Source organism: Pinus tabuliformis, chromosome 2_2 (assembly GCF_031772625.1).
Source record: "Pinus tabuliformis cultivar Carrire ecotype Pingquan chromosome 2_2, CPIR1, whole genome shotgun sequence".
In the NCBI taxonomy this organism is placed as follows: Eukaryota; Viridiplantae; Streptophyta; class Pinopsida; order Pinales; family Pinaceae; genus Pinus; species Pinus tabuliformis.
This window is the reverse complement of record NC_142300.1, coordinates 886,307,156-886,325,091: the sequence shown is the minus strand read 5'-3', so window position 1 is coordinate 886,325,091 and position 17,936 is coordinate 886,307,156. Positions and strand designations below refer to the sequence as shown.

The following is a 17,936-nucleotide window of genomic DNA, read 5'->3' as shown; positions in this document are numbered from 1 at the left end:
GAAATTGAAATTTTTTACTATAAAACTAAAAAAACATGACATTATGAACAAATTATATCACTGAATGAATTCAAAAGTCTTTATTTGTATACTGAATAAAACAGACATTATATCTCTAATTTGATATTGCATTGTAGATATTTAAACAATAAAATTTATCATACTTAAGACATAATCCAACAACATAAAAATGCTTCATAACTTCTCATTTAATAAAATATGGAAAACATTAATTTTATTTGAAGATACGATGCATACATCAGTTATATAAACTGTCTTAAACAATTATTCAAACTCAATCACCCAATAACCGTGGGTAGGCCGTCGTCGTGCCCCCTTCCCCCAACCCATTACCGATCTTTCCCATTCACCCATGCCCTCTTCCCCCTTCTGCCCTACCCATGCGCCAGCCCTTGCTACCCCCAACTCACCCACCCATGCACCATTTCCCCAACTCTTCCTTCCCTACCCCACAACTCTCCTCCCCATAAGCCCACCCCGTAACTCCCATTCCCCTCCAATCTCAACTCCTCCCCCCCTTCCTTAACGCCGGCCCCATGGGCCTCGCGCCCTACCCCCCTCCACCCTACCCTTACCCCTACCCCCTACCTTACCGCACCCCCCACCCCCCGCCACCCCCCTACCCTTACCCTACCCCCCCCCAACCCCTACCCCCCCGGCCGCATCCCCCTCGCACCCCCTACCCTTACCCCCCCTTAACCCCCCCCACCGCCCCTGCCCCCTACCCTTACCCCCCCACCCTGCCACCCCCCCCCCCACCCCCCCCAACCCCTCCACCCCCCCCAACCCCCTACCCTACCCCCCTCCCCCCCCACCCCCCCTACCCATGTTTGACATCATATTCTAGTGTAAAAATGTTGTTTCTACATTGATACATAGCTTAATCTCAAGTCTTTTACAAGTAGTTAAAGTGCCAAAAGGCACATGCAAGGGAGGTTGTGGGCTATTAGCTATAGAGCAATGAATACTACCATAGAGGGACACAACAATCACAAAAGGAGTCATTTGTGAGGAGATAATTGAGACTTAAGTAAATATGGATAAGTAGGTGGCAATCTAAAACAACTTAACATATCTTCCTTATTGTGTAGAAATCAATTTTAGTAATGTGATTGCGTGCATAAAATGAGTAAATATTTCCTTCAAACTTAAATCATTTAAACATCAATCTTTGCATAGATGGTTTGTTTATTGAGTTATCAACATGAATAGTGCATGGTTTATTACCTTTTGCAAAGATTGGCCTTTGAAGAAATTTTGTATGAGATGTTTTGACAACATTTATCCTTCTATTAAAAATGTAAATATTAGAAGATATACTTCCATTATTTTGGAGTTCCACCTAGATTTCCATTGTGTCTTTTCTAAGCCATTTTTCCTTCAGTGTAAGCATGTGTACAAATTTATTTATTTATTTATTAGAAAAAGTCAGAACAACAATTAGAAGCCCCGCTTCACTCTAACAGTGATAATCGTAATAATTAGAAAATATGATGGTATTCAACCTTGATTGAGGAATCCCCATGTATGGTCCATGTATTAGATATAGAATCTGGATATGCAACCATTGAGAAGTTTCTGTGTGATTGGAGTTTCGTAATGAAGCAGCAAGTTTTCTATGAAATTGTTTGAAAATGAAATAAATAAATAAATAATAGCCAAAGTTTTCACATCTACATTTTCATTTTGATTTTAAATCATCTTTACATGATTTTTAAGTTGGTGTTTTTGGCTCATTACTTTTTTATTATGTAAATAAAAATATTGGTTTAACGCTTAACGACGATGGCTTAACGTTTGTTCAACCCAACCCTCAAGTAGTGCAGTATAAGCTTCATTTGCCAATAAAGTTTAACAATTTTCATATATTGGTTGAAGCGACCTCGTGTGTGTCCAATTTTTGGTATCTAGTCCGCCCATTTAGTGAGAACCTCCATCTCTGAGAGGAGATGTCTATGTGGTGAAGCTTCCCCCTCAACACATGTGAGCTCTTCTTGAATGTGTCCTAGTGTGAGTTCATGATAACACGATGCAAAATCCTTCAAACGACGGTGCATGCAATCATTTCCCTTGTGGGCCCACTCTTGATAATACACAACACCCATTTGAACTCTTGCTCTCTAACGAGGCATGGGAAAAATATTAGAGCACTATAAAATCCTAGGCAAAGGACAAGACAAACTAAGGAAGTTCAGTGAAATGGATAGGTGCCATGTTAATCAAGAACCAAAGCACCATCATAGTACCCTCCCAAGGAGTAATCCTGGAAAGTCAATTTAGGAGGAGGGAGAGGAAAGGAGGAAAACCCCAAGATACCAACCACCAAGAGATACCAGAGCGGAAACTTATAGAGAACACTCAAGGAAAAGTGAGCATAAAGCATGATAAGCTAAACGGAGGGAGGGAAAAGCACCATGGTTGAGGAGATGGGATGCTCAAAGACATGACAGGCAAAGGGAAGCCAGGAAGGAGAGCAAGAGCCAATGACAACATGGGGGAAAGATCACAAGAAAATGCATTGGGGAGGAAAGAGAGAGAAGAAAAGTTGTAAACTCAATCCTTTGAGTAGACCAAGCACCGACCAACCTACAAGAGAGAAAAAACAAAGAATTGAAACCAATTCTGAATTGCAAGACAACATTACCAATTCCATGTCGTTGTAGCAAAGTAGAAATGGAAACAACATCCTCAGTAGGTGGAGATGTTGTTTTTGCAAGAAAAATTCTAGCAATTAAAACCACATTCGAGTCAGGTTGGGTGTCTCACCATCCCAAAACCACAACAATCCCTAAGTTCTCCAACCTCGTCGACCCCTATGAGACTCTCTCCATAGGAAACACTTTTATGAATTGTTGCAGACTAAGCGCCATGGGAGATAATGCACTTCCATTATCATCACACGAGTGAGAAATTGAGTATTACACATACTAAATACCAAGCTACGTAGTTAATACCAAGCAACTTAGTTCTAATAGCATTATCATTATGAGGTAACAAGTGATAATGGTTGCTCACTTGCCAAATGTCTCACCATTAAAACATTCTCTGAGACATATTGTCACATCTCTCAATCAATCGGCCACATAAGATAGCAATAACCCACCCCTTCCTTTTCATAAATCACCCCATCAAAATAACATTTTATATATTATTGATCCACATCATTAGTTAATTTAATATTTTTATTTTAAAATTAACAAAATTATATCTATATATATAATTTAAATATTTAAATATTTAATCCGATTAATTTAAAAAATATTAAAATTATAATTTTTTCCAAAATATTTGGTAAGTTTTCGTTACGCTAAATCCATTTTTAAACCCAAACCGCTACTCACACGGGAGTGCTCCACTAAAGAAAGGATGAGAGGGGACTCAACTATTGCTGTCTTTTACTTTATAATATCTCAAGGCCGTGACCTAAAAAGTCAAGACAATTGGCCAAACCTGTAAAAATGGAATTTTGGATATTGTGAAGCACACTTTTCATCATATGTGACAACCACTTGCAAACAAAATCCGACGTGGAAAGTTGGTGGTGAAAAATATACCATTTCTATTTGTTTATTTGTTTATTTATTGGCATACTAGTTGTTTATTTATTTAATTTTTTGGCAGGTTTGATTTTTGATTTTTTTATTTAAATAATTTTTGGCATGTTTGTTGTTGGATATTTAATAAATTAACTGTATCTCCGATATCACCACTCATATTAGCTCTGCTTCTGCCATTCTCATGCACTGCCTCATTATTGAACCATCGTCATTACTGAACAAACGTTAAGCCATCGTCGTTAAGCCATCGTCATTACTGAACAAACGTTAAGCCATCGTCGTTAAGCCATCGTCATTACTGAACAAACTGTATGACTTCTAGCGGGTCGATTCCCGGAATCGACCCGCCGCCGGTCGGGCGGGGCGGGCCGGCCCGTGGGTGGCACTGCGCGACCGCAGCGCCACCCCCGGCCGCCCCGCCCCGCCCCGCCCGACAGGCGGCGGGTCGATTCCCGGAATCGACTAGCCAGAAGTCATACAGTTTTAACGCTTAACGACGATGGCTTAACGTTTGTTTAGTAATGACGATGGTTCAATAATGAAGCAGTGCATGAGAATGGCAGAAGCAGACGTTTCTGCATATGCAACTCCCATGCCCTAACTCATCCCTGTCTCTATTGTCTGCCTACCGTTATGCCATATATACATTTAATATATTCATGCCTGTGCACATATAGATTTAATATATTCATGCCTGGCCGAGTCGTGGAACCCCTTGAATCCTCTTCCCTTCTTTCCTCTCTTTCAAGCGAATATTGCAGAGAGTAACTCTGTGAGAAAACTTCTGTCTGTAGCCAACTAAATGAAGCAATGTGCCATAAAATAATTCGGTGTCATAATAAATTCATTAGGGTAGGCCGGCGAAAAATTGGAAGCATTTAATTACATGGCTAACCACTCGAAAAGGTCTTCAGGAAAAATACCAATAATTTTAGGTGTTGGTGTGCGTGGTTGCAACTCCAAAAAATTTGGGAAGGCGAGAAGAGGGTATGAGCCAGTCTGCAGTTTTTCGCTAAAATGGTCTGTAATGGTCTGTAATGAAACACTTTTATGCCAGCCCAATTATTTTAATTTCTTTTTGAAACTGTTTTTTATCATTGTTGAAAAATAATTAATAGTCCGAACAGAATCATTACATGTGTTTTTCAACGGATCACTTACCAATAGCTTGTGAGGTTTCTGATGTAGCCCCTGAAATATTTTGATTATACAGGTCGCGGGGAAACCGAGCAAGCCTCGCATATTAGGCAGGGTCAGCCAATAGTATTTAGCATGGAAACACTGACAGTTGCAACAGAAAATTTCCGTGATGATATACAGGTATTAGTGCTTAATTTATAATATCATTCATTGTAATAGTCTAGCCGGTGAGCTGTTCGTTGTTGAAGCTTTGGATGTAATATAAAGACCATATTCAAGCTAATTACTTTGAATCTCTCAGGTACTACTCCAAACAGAAGCGTAGCAGCAGTCGAAAAGCTATCCTTATAATTTGTTCAAGAAGCCAAGTAGATGTCGAAAAGATATCTTTACAATTTATGCAAGGAAGGAAAGAATTTCTGAATGAACTTAAGTTTGTGGGCGAAATTGACATCGAAAACTTGTGAACATAATAGGCCGTTGTGTAGAGAGATCAGAATGGTGGTTGGTTTATGAGTATTTGGGTAATAAAACCTCCATAAAATCCTATTGAGCGAATGATTTCCATTCTGTTATCTAATGTTCAAATATACCTACTTTGGGTAATGATAATTCTGAGTATATTATCATATCATATAATGCAATGCGGATTCGGATATAACAAAACGCAAACATTTATACTTGTTTGTCTCCAGCTTTACAGCCTATACTTTATAGCCTCATTGTTATATGTTTTTATGATATGTGTTGTTTTTATAAGATTATCCTATTTTATTATTTAAAATAAATTTTTAAATGTATAAATAATTTTATTTTATTTTTTAAATAAATAATTTATAAAATATAAATTATGTTCTATAAATTTGTTATTTTAACAATTTTTTATCACATCCGAAAACAACCAAAAAAATTATATGATTTCACTACTATCTATACTTACTTTCACTTTCAGTAACTCATGGACGGACATTTTTATATACATTACTGATTCTTCGAATATTTCGCAATAAACACGGGCGCTGTTAATTATTTGAAAGCAATGCTATATACATAAGCTAAGTGCTCATAAGCTTCTTTAGCTCCATTAAGTTTTTCAATTCCGAAGTTACTTATCGAAAAGGTATCTTTAGCTAAATTGCTGATTCTCAAAATATTCAGCGAAAAACTCGGTCATAATAAATTCATTAGGGTAGGCCGGCGAATAGTTTTCTCACAGAGTTACTCTCTGCAATATTCGCTTGAAAGAGAGGAAAGAAGGGAAGAGGATTCAAGGGGTTCCACGACTCGGCCAGGCATGAATATATTAAATCTATATGTGCACAGGCATGAATATATTAAATGTATATATGGCATAACGGTAGGCAGACAATAGAGACAGGGATGAGTTAGGGCATGGGAGTTGCATATGCAGAAACGTCTGCTTCTGCCATTCTCATGCACTGCCTCATTATTGAACCATCGTCATTATTGAACCATCGTCATTACTGAACAAACGTTAAGCCATCGTCGTTAAGCGTTAAAACTGTATGACTTCTGGCGGGTCGATTCCGTGAATCGACCAGCCGCCGGTCGGGCGGGGCGGGGCGGGGCGGCGCTGCGCTGGTCGCCGGTCGGGCGGGGCGGGGCGGCCTGGGGGTGGCGCTGCGCGACGGGGGTGGCGCTGCGGTCGCGCAGCGCCACCCCCGGGCCGCCCTGCCCCGCCCCGCCCGACCCGCGGCGGGTCGATTCCGGGAATCGACCCGCTAGAAGTCATACAGTTTGTTCAGTAATGACGATGGCTTAACGACGATGGCTTAACGTTTGTTCAGTAATGACGATGGCTTAACGTTTGTTCAGTAATGACGATGGCTTAACGACGATGGCTTAACGTTTGTTCAGTAATGACGATGGTTCAATAATGAGGCAGTGCATGAGAATGGCAGAAGCAGAGCTAATATGAGTGGTGATATCCGAGATACAGTTAATTTATTAAATATCCAACAACAAACATGCCAAAAATTATTTAAATAAAAAAATCAAAAATCAAACATGCCAAAAAATTAAATAAATAAACAACGAGTATGCCAATAAATAAACAAATAGAAATGGTATATTTTTCACCACCAGCTTTCCACGTCGGATTTTGTTTGCAAGTGGTTGTCACATATGATGAAAAGTGTGCTTCACAATATCCAAAATTCCATTTTTACAGGTTTGGCGAATTGTCTTGACTTTTTAGGTCACACGGCCTTGAGATATTATAAAGTAAAGACAACAATAGTTGAGTCCCCTCTCATCCTTTCTTTAGTGGAGCACTCCCGTGTGAGCAGCGGTTTGGGTTTAAAAATGGATTTAGCGTAACGAAAACTTACCAAATATTTTGGAAAAAATTATAATTTTAATATTTTTTAAATTAATCGGATTAAAAATTTAATATTTAAATATTTAAATTATATATATAGATATAATTTTGTTAATTTTAAAATAAAAATATTAAATTAACTAATGATGTGGATCAATAATATATAAAATGTTATTTGGATGGGGTGATTTATGAAAAGGAAGGGGTGGGTTATTGCTATCTTATGTGGCCGATTGATTGAGAGATGTGACAATATGTCTCAGAGAATGTTTTAATGGTGAGACATTTGGCAAGTGAGCAACCATTATCACTTGTTACCTCATAATGATAATGCTATTAGAACTAAGTTGCTTGGTATTAACTACGTTGCTTGGTATTTAGTATGTGTAATACTCAATTTCTCACTCGTGTGATGATAATGGAAGTGCATTATCTCCCATGGCGCTTAGTCTGCAACAATTCATAAAAGTGTTTCCTATGGAGAGAGTCTCATAGGGGTCGACGAGGTTGGAGAACTTAGGGATTGTTGTGGTTTTGGGATGGTGAGACACCCAACCTGACTCGAATGTGGTTTTAATTGCTAGAATTTTTCTTGCAAAAACAACATCTCCACCTACTGAGGATGTTGTTTCCATTTCTACTTTGCTACAACGACATGGAATTGGTAATGTTGTCTTGCAATTCAGAATTGGTTTCAATTCTTTGTTTTTGCTCTCTTGTAGGTTGGTCGGTGCTTGGTCTACTCAAAGGATTGAGTTTACAACTTTTCTTCTCTCTCTTTCCTCCCCAATGCATTTTCTTGTGATCTTTCCCCCATGTTGTCATTGGCTCTTGCTCTCCTTCCTGGCTTCCCTTTGCCTGTCATGTCTTTGAGCATCTCATCTCCTCAACCATGGTGCTTTTCCCTCCCTCCATTTAGCTTATCATGCTTTATGCTCACTTTTCCTTGAGTGTTCTCTATAAGTTTCCGCTCTGGTATCTCTTGGTGGTTGGTATCTTGGGGTTTTCCTCCTTTCCTCTCCCTCCTCCTAAATTGACTTTCCAGGATTACTCCTTGGGAGGGTACTATGATGGTGCTTTGGTTCTTGATTAACATGGCACCTATCCATTTCACTGAACTTCCTTAGTTTGTCTTGTCCTTTGCCTAGGATTTTATAGTGCTCTAATATTTTTCCCATGCCTCGTTAGAGAGCAAGAGTTCAAATGGGTGTTGTGTATTATCAAGAGTGGGCCCACAAGGGAAATGATTGCATGCACCGTCGTTTGAAGGATTTTGCATCGTGTTATCATGAACTCACACTAGGACACATTCAAGAAGAGCTCACATGTGTTGAGGGGGAAGCTTCACCACATAGACATCTCCTCTCAGAGATGGAGGTTCTCACTAAATGGGCGGACTAGATACCAAAAATTGGACACACACGAGGTCGCTTCAACCAATATATGAAAATTGTTAAACTTTATTGGCAAATGAAGCTTATACTGCACTACTTGAGGGTTGGGTTGAACAAACGTTAAGCCATCGTCGTTAAGCGTTAAACCAATATTTTTATTTACATAATAAAAAAGTAATGAGCCAAAAACACCAACTTAAAAATCATATAAAGATGATTTAAAATCAAAATGAAAAAGTAGATGTGAAAACTTTGGCTATTATTTATTTATTTATTTCATTTTCAAACAATTTCATAGAAAACTTGCCGCTTCATTACGAAACTCCAATCACACAGAAACTTCTCAATGCTTGCATATCCATATTCTATATCTAATACATGGACCATACATGGGGATTCCTCAATCAAGGTTGAATACCATCATATTTTCTAATTATTACGATTATCACTGTTAGAGTGAAGCGGGGCTTCTAATTGTTGTTCTGACTTTTTCTAATAAATAAATAAATAAATTTGTACACATGCTTACACTGAAGGAAAAATGGCTTAGAAAAGACACAATGGAAACCTAGGTGGAACTCCAAAATAATGGAAGTATATCTTCTAATATTTACATTTTTAATAGAAGGATAAATGTTGTCAAAACATTTCATACAAAATTTCTTCAAAGGCCAATCTTTGCAAAAGGTAATAAACCATGCACTATTCATGTTGATAACTCAATAAACAAACCATCTATGCAAAGCTTGATGTTTAAATGATTTAAGTTTGAAGGAAATATTTACTCATTTTATGCACGCAATCACATTACTAAAATTGATTTCTACACAATAAGGAAGATATGTTTAGTTGTTTTAGATTGCCACCTACTTATCCATATTTATTTAAGTCTCAATTATCTCCTCACAAATGACTCCTTTTGTGATTGTTGTGTCCCTCTATGGTAGTATTCATTGCTCTATAGCTAATAGCCCACAACCTCCCTTGCATGTGCCTTTTGGGACTTTAACTACTTGTAAAAGACTTGAGATTAAGCTATGTATCAATGTAGAAACAACATTTTTACACTAGAATATGACGTCAAACATGTGTGTTCTTATCACAACGGAAGACCTAAAGATTAAGTTGAAATTCAATCATAAACAAAATATCATTACTTAAATATCAACAACAAATCACTCTCTATCCATGCATTGAAAAAACCAAACACCTTTTCTATTGTTATTCAAACAAGTTTACTCCCTCGGGGAGGGGTTGGGGGGTGTAGGGGGTTTGGGGGGTGGGGGGGCGGGGGTTTGGGGGGATGGAGGGGGGCGGGGGCGGTGGGTGAGGGGGGATGGGGCGCGGGAGTGTGGGGGGACAGTAGGGGGTAGGGTGAGGGAAGGAGAGGGGGGCCGGGGAGGGGGCGAAGCTTAGGAAGCTTCGTTCAAACAGAAAATTCAGCTGAAAACAAACATCTAGCGTGGCATGCAAAAGATGGACCACGAAGAAATACAGAGTTGGCGAGCGAAACAAAGAGAAAACACAGATTTGATGGATGCAGGGAGTACAATAACTTGGTAATCATATCGAGGGATTTGTCATCATCATCATTTTCGGAGATTGGATCAGGCGTGTTACTTTAATTATTAATGTGTAGTGAATCCAGACAAGAGATCTCTCGTGAGAGGAATAAGTTAATGGGGCCGGGGCTTCAATGTAGTCGTCAGGGGGTTGTGGGGGGCGCATGGGTAGGGGCTCGCCCATACTTGCCTAATTGTACACTTAGTCTCATTATCCCTCACCTGAACTCCCGCTCGCCCATCGACCTGCCTACCCGTTAGAGGTGGCTGGGCAATTCTGATTATACAAATAAAAAATTTATGGTATATTTTTGTTGTTAATTTAAGTTAATATGTTTTTTTATTTACTAATTTATGTGTTTTTTTTTTAGGAAAATGGCATCAAGGAAAATTTTTGTGAATCTTTCTGGACCAAAGAGTCTTAAAGGTGTATCTTCAAAAAACATTGGTGAACGAACTCCACCTGAGCTCATGCCTACAAATATTTCAAGTGCTTTAAGTGATAAGAAGCTAATCTCAGATTGGAAAAGTTCAAAAGAGGTGAAATTTCCATCAAGAGTCTGGTATGTGAAAGAAAGAGAGAGCACAACTGTGATTTTCGCATTGATTTTTAAGTTAATTATTATTTTTTGAAAAAAAAAAGTTGTTATTATTATTTTTTTGACATGAAATTCATAAAAAAAACTATTATTTGACCATTTTTAGTTAATATTTTTGTATAAAAATTGTGATTTTGACATGTTAATTCTAGCAAAAAATTATCAAAACGTTTAGTTTTTTTGTTATATTTATGTTAAAAATGGTTATTTTTATGTCCATTGTTAAAAAATGTTGTTTTTTAGAAACAATTATTTCATGTGGATTGAAAAATTAATTAAGGATGTATAAATATGTAGATTATCTAAAATTCAAACTATCGACTTTCTAATTTAAAAACGCAAAACAATAAAAACACCCCTAAAAAAAAAAAAATTAAGATAGAGAACAAGAAAATATGAATAAAATGACGACTTCAAAAACTATCAAATTTAGAAAATAATTTTTTACATTTCACACACTAGAGAATTAAAAGTCAAAAAATAGGTCTTTTAAAAAAAGGGTGTGATGAAGAATACTCACTTTTTAAAATCAGCATGAAAATCACTACCATTCTAAAACTTGATTTCATCCTTGAACATGAAAAAAATTAAAGTTCCAAAAACCATGTTCTAAAAAAAACATGTGTATTCTGCATCACCACTTTTGAAAATCGGGTCATTTTTTTGCTATCTCTACGAAACGGGTAACAGTATCAGTTCCCGTTTCAAAGTTTACATTGTTCTCAGTTCAGAGGCATGTAGCCACCACATCTCTTCTGAGAGATAAGCTACCATCGCCCGAGCTAGTCTTATTTCTATTATGTTTGTAAGCATATTTCAGTATTTGATATTAATGAAATGAAGTGTTATTTCTGCTACATCTGTGTATTTATGGTTATATCTGTAATTTGTTGCGTTCCTGTTTAAATCCAGATCACTTAATGATTTGAAGGAGGAAGTCGTTTGGCTCAGAAAATGCAATTTTGAAGAAGCAAATTTACAGATTGGGGGAGAAAAATAATAAACGAATTATGGAGGTTTTCCTCAATGGAACTACTTCGTGAAGAAGTAGGCCCTCTTCAAGCAAAGAACAATATATTGTTGGATCAATATCAAACTTTGAAACAAGACTATGATGCCTTGTCACAATAGTTCATTGAGAAGGATGAGGTCATTCAGAACTTACAAGAGTTCATGCAACACCTTTGTAGAAATTAGGTTGTATATTTGCAACTACTCATGAAGTTTTAATCAAAATCACAACACACAAACCTACACTACTTCTTTGCGGACATTAATTCACAATTTAGAAAAAAAATCTCAGACATGCAAAAAGAAATAACACACATGCAACAAGTATTTTTATTTGGGGAAAGAAATCTACTAAAAAACCCAATGCCTGCTTGCATTAATCAAATGAATAGAGATGTATTACAATTTCTTTGCTCAACTAAGCTCACCCTGTAAGTGCACAACCTATCTCTTTGCTCACTGAAGGCCTCTGACCTAGACTTAGTCAAATTTTGCCTCGGCTTGAGCTCCTATTTCTTTGTGTTGTTCCTTGAGGAATCAATCCCTATTATTTAGAAAATTCCTCTAATTGAATTGTGCAATTCCTTAGGCTGATCATATCACTACATGAAACACTTGTACACTCAAGACTAGTCTACAACTGATGTTACACTGCCTTGGAATCTCCACCTCAACTGGGTAACTCGAATTCTCGGCATGCACTAGTTATTTTGGGTTGATTGATTAGTTAACTAGATTATCACTGAGTTTGACTGAAGTCCCAATGGTTAACTGACCTTCCACTGGTTTCTTCAAAAGTTGGAACTAGTTTAACTGAAAACAACCTGAGATAATTGACCTTGATTGCTACAAATTAGCAATCACACATGCAAAACTAAACTCTAAATCCTCCAAATTGAATTTATCAAGTAAATTCGGTGACACGAGCCATGCCACACAAGTTAACATCATCCAAGTTGTCTGCTGATGTGGAGATTCAAATTTTCTCAATTTAATCCAAGGCAAAATCAAATTGAGAATTCATTGCTGCATTTTTCAACACTCCCTCTCAGCAAGAAAGGGATTAAGCGATTAGAGACTTCCATAGTGATTCATATTGTTATATATTTCTAGAAGATCAGTGTAATATATCAACCACCCATATCCTGCACCTATGGAACTCAAACTTCCCTCTTGACAATGCCTTTGTCAAAATATCAACATCTTGTTCCTCTATTGGAATGTATTGTAGGAACATTATCCGCCTCTGCACACAGTCCCATAAATGGTGATACCAGATATCTATATGCTTAGATCGATCATGAAAAACAAGATTTTCAGAGATCTTGATGCAACTCTGATTATCACAGTAGACAAAACAATCCAACAAGTATATTTATCACCTAGATCGTTTCACATGATGCTTGACTGGCAACCATGTATTATTCTTCTTCCGAGCTGAGTGCCATAGATCTTTGCTTCCTATTATACCAAGAACCACTGCATACCCAACATCGAAAATTCCACCTAATGTACTATTTCGATCTGATGAACTCCCCGCCCAATCTACATTTGTGAAGCCACTAAGCTTCACTCCCTCTTTCTGTATGTACCGTAGTCCAAACTGGGTAGTGCCTCTGAGGTACCGTAGAACATGCTTAGCCTCCCTCTAAAATAATTTGGTTATCCTAACCATAGCTTGGCTCAGTTGGTTGACTGCATAACACTTATCTGGTCGTGTGTTCACAAGATACATTAGTGAACCCACCAACTGTTAGTAAACATTAGCACCCACTTCCTCATATGAAGTGGCATCCTGTTTCCTCCATTTGGTTTCTAGAGGTGTCTCCAAGGGTTTGGAAATGTCCATGCAGAACCTATGAAGTATCTCGTTGGCATACTTTCCCTGAGAGACAAATAGTTCCCCATCACCTTGCTATATTTCCAATCCGAGGAAGTAATGCATGAGACCCATGTCCTTCATTTCAAACTCTCTTGCAAGGTCCTCCTTGCAAGATCTGATCAGCTGCTCATCACTAGTTAAAATCAATTCATCAACATATAATACAATAAAAAAAATTACCTTCTACCAAGATATGATAGAGGTTTGCATCCACTTCACTTTTGGCGAAGCCCAAACTAGTGAGATAGCTACTGATCCTGGCATACCAAGCATGGGGTTCTAGCTTGAGACTGTACAATGATCACTTAAGTCTGCACACATGAGATTTCCAATCAAAAGTCTCGAAGCCTTCTGGTTGCTTGATGTACACCTCCTCCTCAATAACTCCATTGAGGAATGTTGGTTTCACATCCATTTGGTGTATCTTCCACCCCATCTGTGCAGCTAGAGCAAGAATTGATCTAATGGATGAGTACCTTGCTACAGGAGAAAAGGTATGATCATAGCTAATCCCCTCAACTTGAGAGCACCCCTTGGCCACAAATATGGCCTTCTACTTTTCTATTCTTTCGTCTGCCGCATGCTTTACCTTGAAGATCCATCTTGAACCCACAACTGATTTGTCTGCTAATCTTGGGACCACTTCCCAAACACTGTTCTTTACAATGGATTTGTATTCCTCCACCATTGCATCAACCCATACAGGTTTCTCTATTGCTTCCTCAAAAGAGGATGGCTCAGTCTCTACAAGCTCAGTCATTAGAGCCATGTAGCCAGTGTACTGATCTGGTGACCTTCTCTTCTTGCGTTGATTTGAAGGAGCACCCACATTCTCCCTCACATCCTGCACAAGTCTCTCAGCTTCCCTGGTCCTTTTCCTGCCTTCTCTGGATGGTTCTGCTTGAGTGGCTATCTCCACTCTTTGCTCCTCAACTTGTGGCTGCTCCACAACTTCTTGAGGTTCCTCCTTTGGAGCTAAAAGCTCCTCTTCTGGTGGGATTTGAAGCTCCCTCTCAAGAGAGCATTACATGGCTTTATCTTCATCAAATTTTACATCCCTTTGCACAATTGTCATTATGAGGGATGGCAAGTACACATGGTAGTTGTGGGGAGTTTTTGTGTAACCCACAAATACCCCTGATTCTATTGTCAACTCTAACTTCTTCCTTGATTCCTTGGAGACATGGTAGTAAACAAAAGCTCTAAAAATCCTGAAGTGTGTGACATATGGCTTTCTCCCCAAGAAAGCCTCCTCCGGTGTAATCATCCCCAGACTTTGATTAGGACTTTGGTTCTACAAATAGACTATTGTGTTGCATGCCTCGACCCACAAATGCAGAGGTAGGCCTTGATCATGCAACATCACCCTCGTTGCTCCCACCATGCTATAGTTGTTTCTCTCAACCACCCCATTCTGTTGTGGGTTTTGGGGTGTTGTCAACACTTGTTGAATGCCTTCTTTTGCACATAAATTTTTAAATTCATTCAACACATACTAACCTCCATTATCGCTCATGATAGCCTTCACCTTCTTTCCTGTTTCTTTCTCAACTAGTGCCTTGAATTCTACGAACTTGGAGAATGTCTCATCCTTCTTCCGCATGAAGAAGATCCAACACTTCCATGAGAATTCATCAATAAAAATTACAAAATATTTTCGTCTAGTAGTGGAGGTTATCAAGAAAGTTCCACAGACATCAGAGTGGATCCTTTTAAGGACTGCATGTGCTTTATTTTTCAGATCATGGAATGTGTATTTTGTGTACTTCCCCTAGGTACATCCTTTACATACATCCTACTACTCAAGTTCTCCTTTGGGGAGGCATGTGGTTATCTACTGCATGATCTTCAAAGTGTCGTGATGCAAATGGCCAAGTCTCCTATGCCAAATTTCACCGACGTCGCGGCTCTGCATCTTCTTTGCCTTTTTGCTCAATGCAACACAATCCTCCACATCTAGCTTGTACAGGGTCTTCACAAGAACACTGATCTGCTTCACTTGTCCCGTGGCTATGTGTATTAGGAATGCATTTCCTTTGTTGAAGATCACATCATAACCACGGTCTTCCAAAACTACAACAAAGACAATATTTTTCTTTAGGCTCGAAACAAACATGACATCCTTAAGCCTGAGGGGGGAGCCTGACTCCCTCTGAAGGTGACTATACCAATCCTGGTCGCGCTATACCTTCCGTCGTCCCCCATATTGATGTGCATCTACATTTATTTTTTCCAGGTCACTAAAAAAATCTCTATTGCATGTCATGTGGAGCAATGCACCTGAGTCTAGGTACCACACGCTCCCCATCATTGTGTTGGCCATGCATGAAATGAGGGTAAATTCAAGCTCAAAATATGAAGCCAAGGCTTCACCTACTCCTCCTCCTGAGGTCTTCTTGCTTGTATTCTTGTGTGGAGACTTTTTGGCATAGTGCTCGAATTCATGACAATGGAAGCATTTAATTTTTGACAAATCTTTCTTCTTGCTCCCTTGACCGAATTCTGGTTTGGATTGGGATTCCTTCCCTTTTCCCTTCTTTTCCTTTCCAGCCAAAGTAATTTTTTCTTCATCCTCTTCCTTGGATGAAGTCCCATCTTTGGTATTCCGCCTTATTTCATCCTATACCAAATCAAAGCATAAGCGCTCCCAACTCGGTAGTTTCTCCCTCCCATTTACTGAATCTTGATAGCTATGCTAGCTCTTGGGAAGGCCCAAAGGGGCTAGGGTTACCAAGTATTTTATAGAACATTAACATGAACCCCTCCAAGTTCATCACGACATTGTTTAAACTTGCTCAGATACTGTGAAATTGTGTCATTCTTCTGCATCTTGATACTTCAAAGTTTATCCTTAAGTGCCATCTTCTTGTGGTCACTACTATTCTCGAACAATTTTGTCTTTACTTTCCACATTGCGAACAAAGATTCTTTTCCGTGGAGATTCAAGACAATATGATCCCGTACTCCCTTCAAGATTATTCTCTTTGCCTTGGCTACATCTTTCCTCCACTGAACAAGGTTTTGGGCTTCACATGCTTGTGGTTTTGCAACATCATACTTGATGTATTATAACAACTCGTTTTCATCCAATAATGCCTCCATGCGATCCTTCCATGCAACAAAATTAAATGTTCCTTCAAAGGAATTCTCTATCCTTAGTCCATTGAAGGCCATCTTCTCAGGTCTGAAGAAATCCTGCTACACTAATCTTCAAATTCAAACCTCTTAGAAACAACTTTGAATTTCTTGCTCTAATATGAATCCAACTCTGATACCATGTAGAAATTAGCTTATATATTTGCAACTGATTATGAATTTTTAATCAAAATCACAATACAAAATCCTACACTGCTGCTCTACGAACATTAATTCACAGTTTAGAAAAAAATCTTAGATATGCAAGAAGAAATAACACACATGCAACAAGAATTTTTATCTGGGGAAAGAAATCTACTAAAAAACCCAATGTTTGCTTGCATTAATCAAATGAATAGAGATGTAGTGCAATTGCTTTGCTCACCTGAGCTCACCTTGCAAGTGCACAACCTATCTCTCTACTCACTAAAGGCCTCTGACCCAGACTTAGTCAAATTTTGCCTCGTCTTGAGCTCTTATTTCCTTGTGTTGTTCCTTGAGGAATTAGCCCCTATTATTTAAGAAATTCCTCTAATTGAATATTGCAATTCCTTAGCTTGGCCATCTGACTACATGCAACACCTATACACTCAAGACTATTCTACAAATGATGTTACATTGCCTTGGAATCTCCACCTCAACCGGGTAACTCGAATTCTATGCATGCACTAGCTATTTTGGGTTGATTTATTAGTTCACTAGATGACCACTGAGTTTGACTGAAGTTCCACTGCTTAACTGACCTTCCACTAGTTCCTCCAAAAGTTGGAACTAGTTTAACTGAAAACAACTTGAGATAATTGGCCTTACTTGCTACAAATTAGCAATCACACATCCAGAACTGAACTCTAACTCCTCCAACTCAAATTTACTCAGTAAATTGGGTGACACAAGCCATGTCACACAAGTTAACATCTTCCAAGTTGCTTGCTAATGTGGAAATTTGAATTTTTGCAATTTAATCAAGGCAAACTCAAATTGAGAATTTCTTGTTGCTTGAAAAAGTAATCCCTCTTCAAGCAAAGAACAATATATTTTTGGATCAATATCAAACTCTGAATGTTATTATTGAGTTGTCAACCTCACTTGTTGATGCTGATAATGGTGCTTTTGTTTAACCTATCTTTGAAAAATACACCATCAATATTGGGTCTCGATTGCTAAGCAAAATGGGATATACCAAAGGAGGACTTGGCAATAATGGACAATGCATCATTGTTCCTATTCACCTTGTAGTGCAAACATCAGGAGAAAGTCTTGGATATGATCATGTTACTGCCTCAGTACCTACATC

The 17,936-nt window shown here is 38.4% G+C and overlaps 1 long non-coding RNA gene across 1 annotated transcript; it reads left to right on the top strand.

The window, feature by feature from the left end:
* Positions 1–4,447: 4,447 nt before the first annotated feature.
* On the top strand, positions 4,448–5,276 carry LOC149195866 (uncharacterized). The gene is made up of 3 exons (XR_016255189.1): positions 4,448–4,598; positions 4,792–4,898; positions 5,020–5,276. It is a non-coding gene; the product is annotated as an uncharacterized LOC149195866 (long non-coding RNA).
* Positions 5,277–17,936: the final 12,660 nt, after the last annotated feature.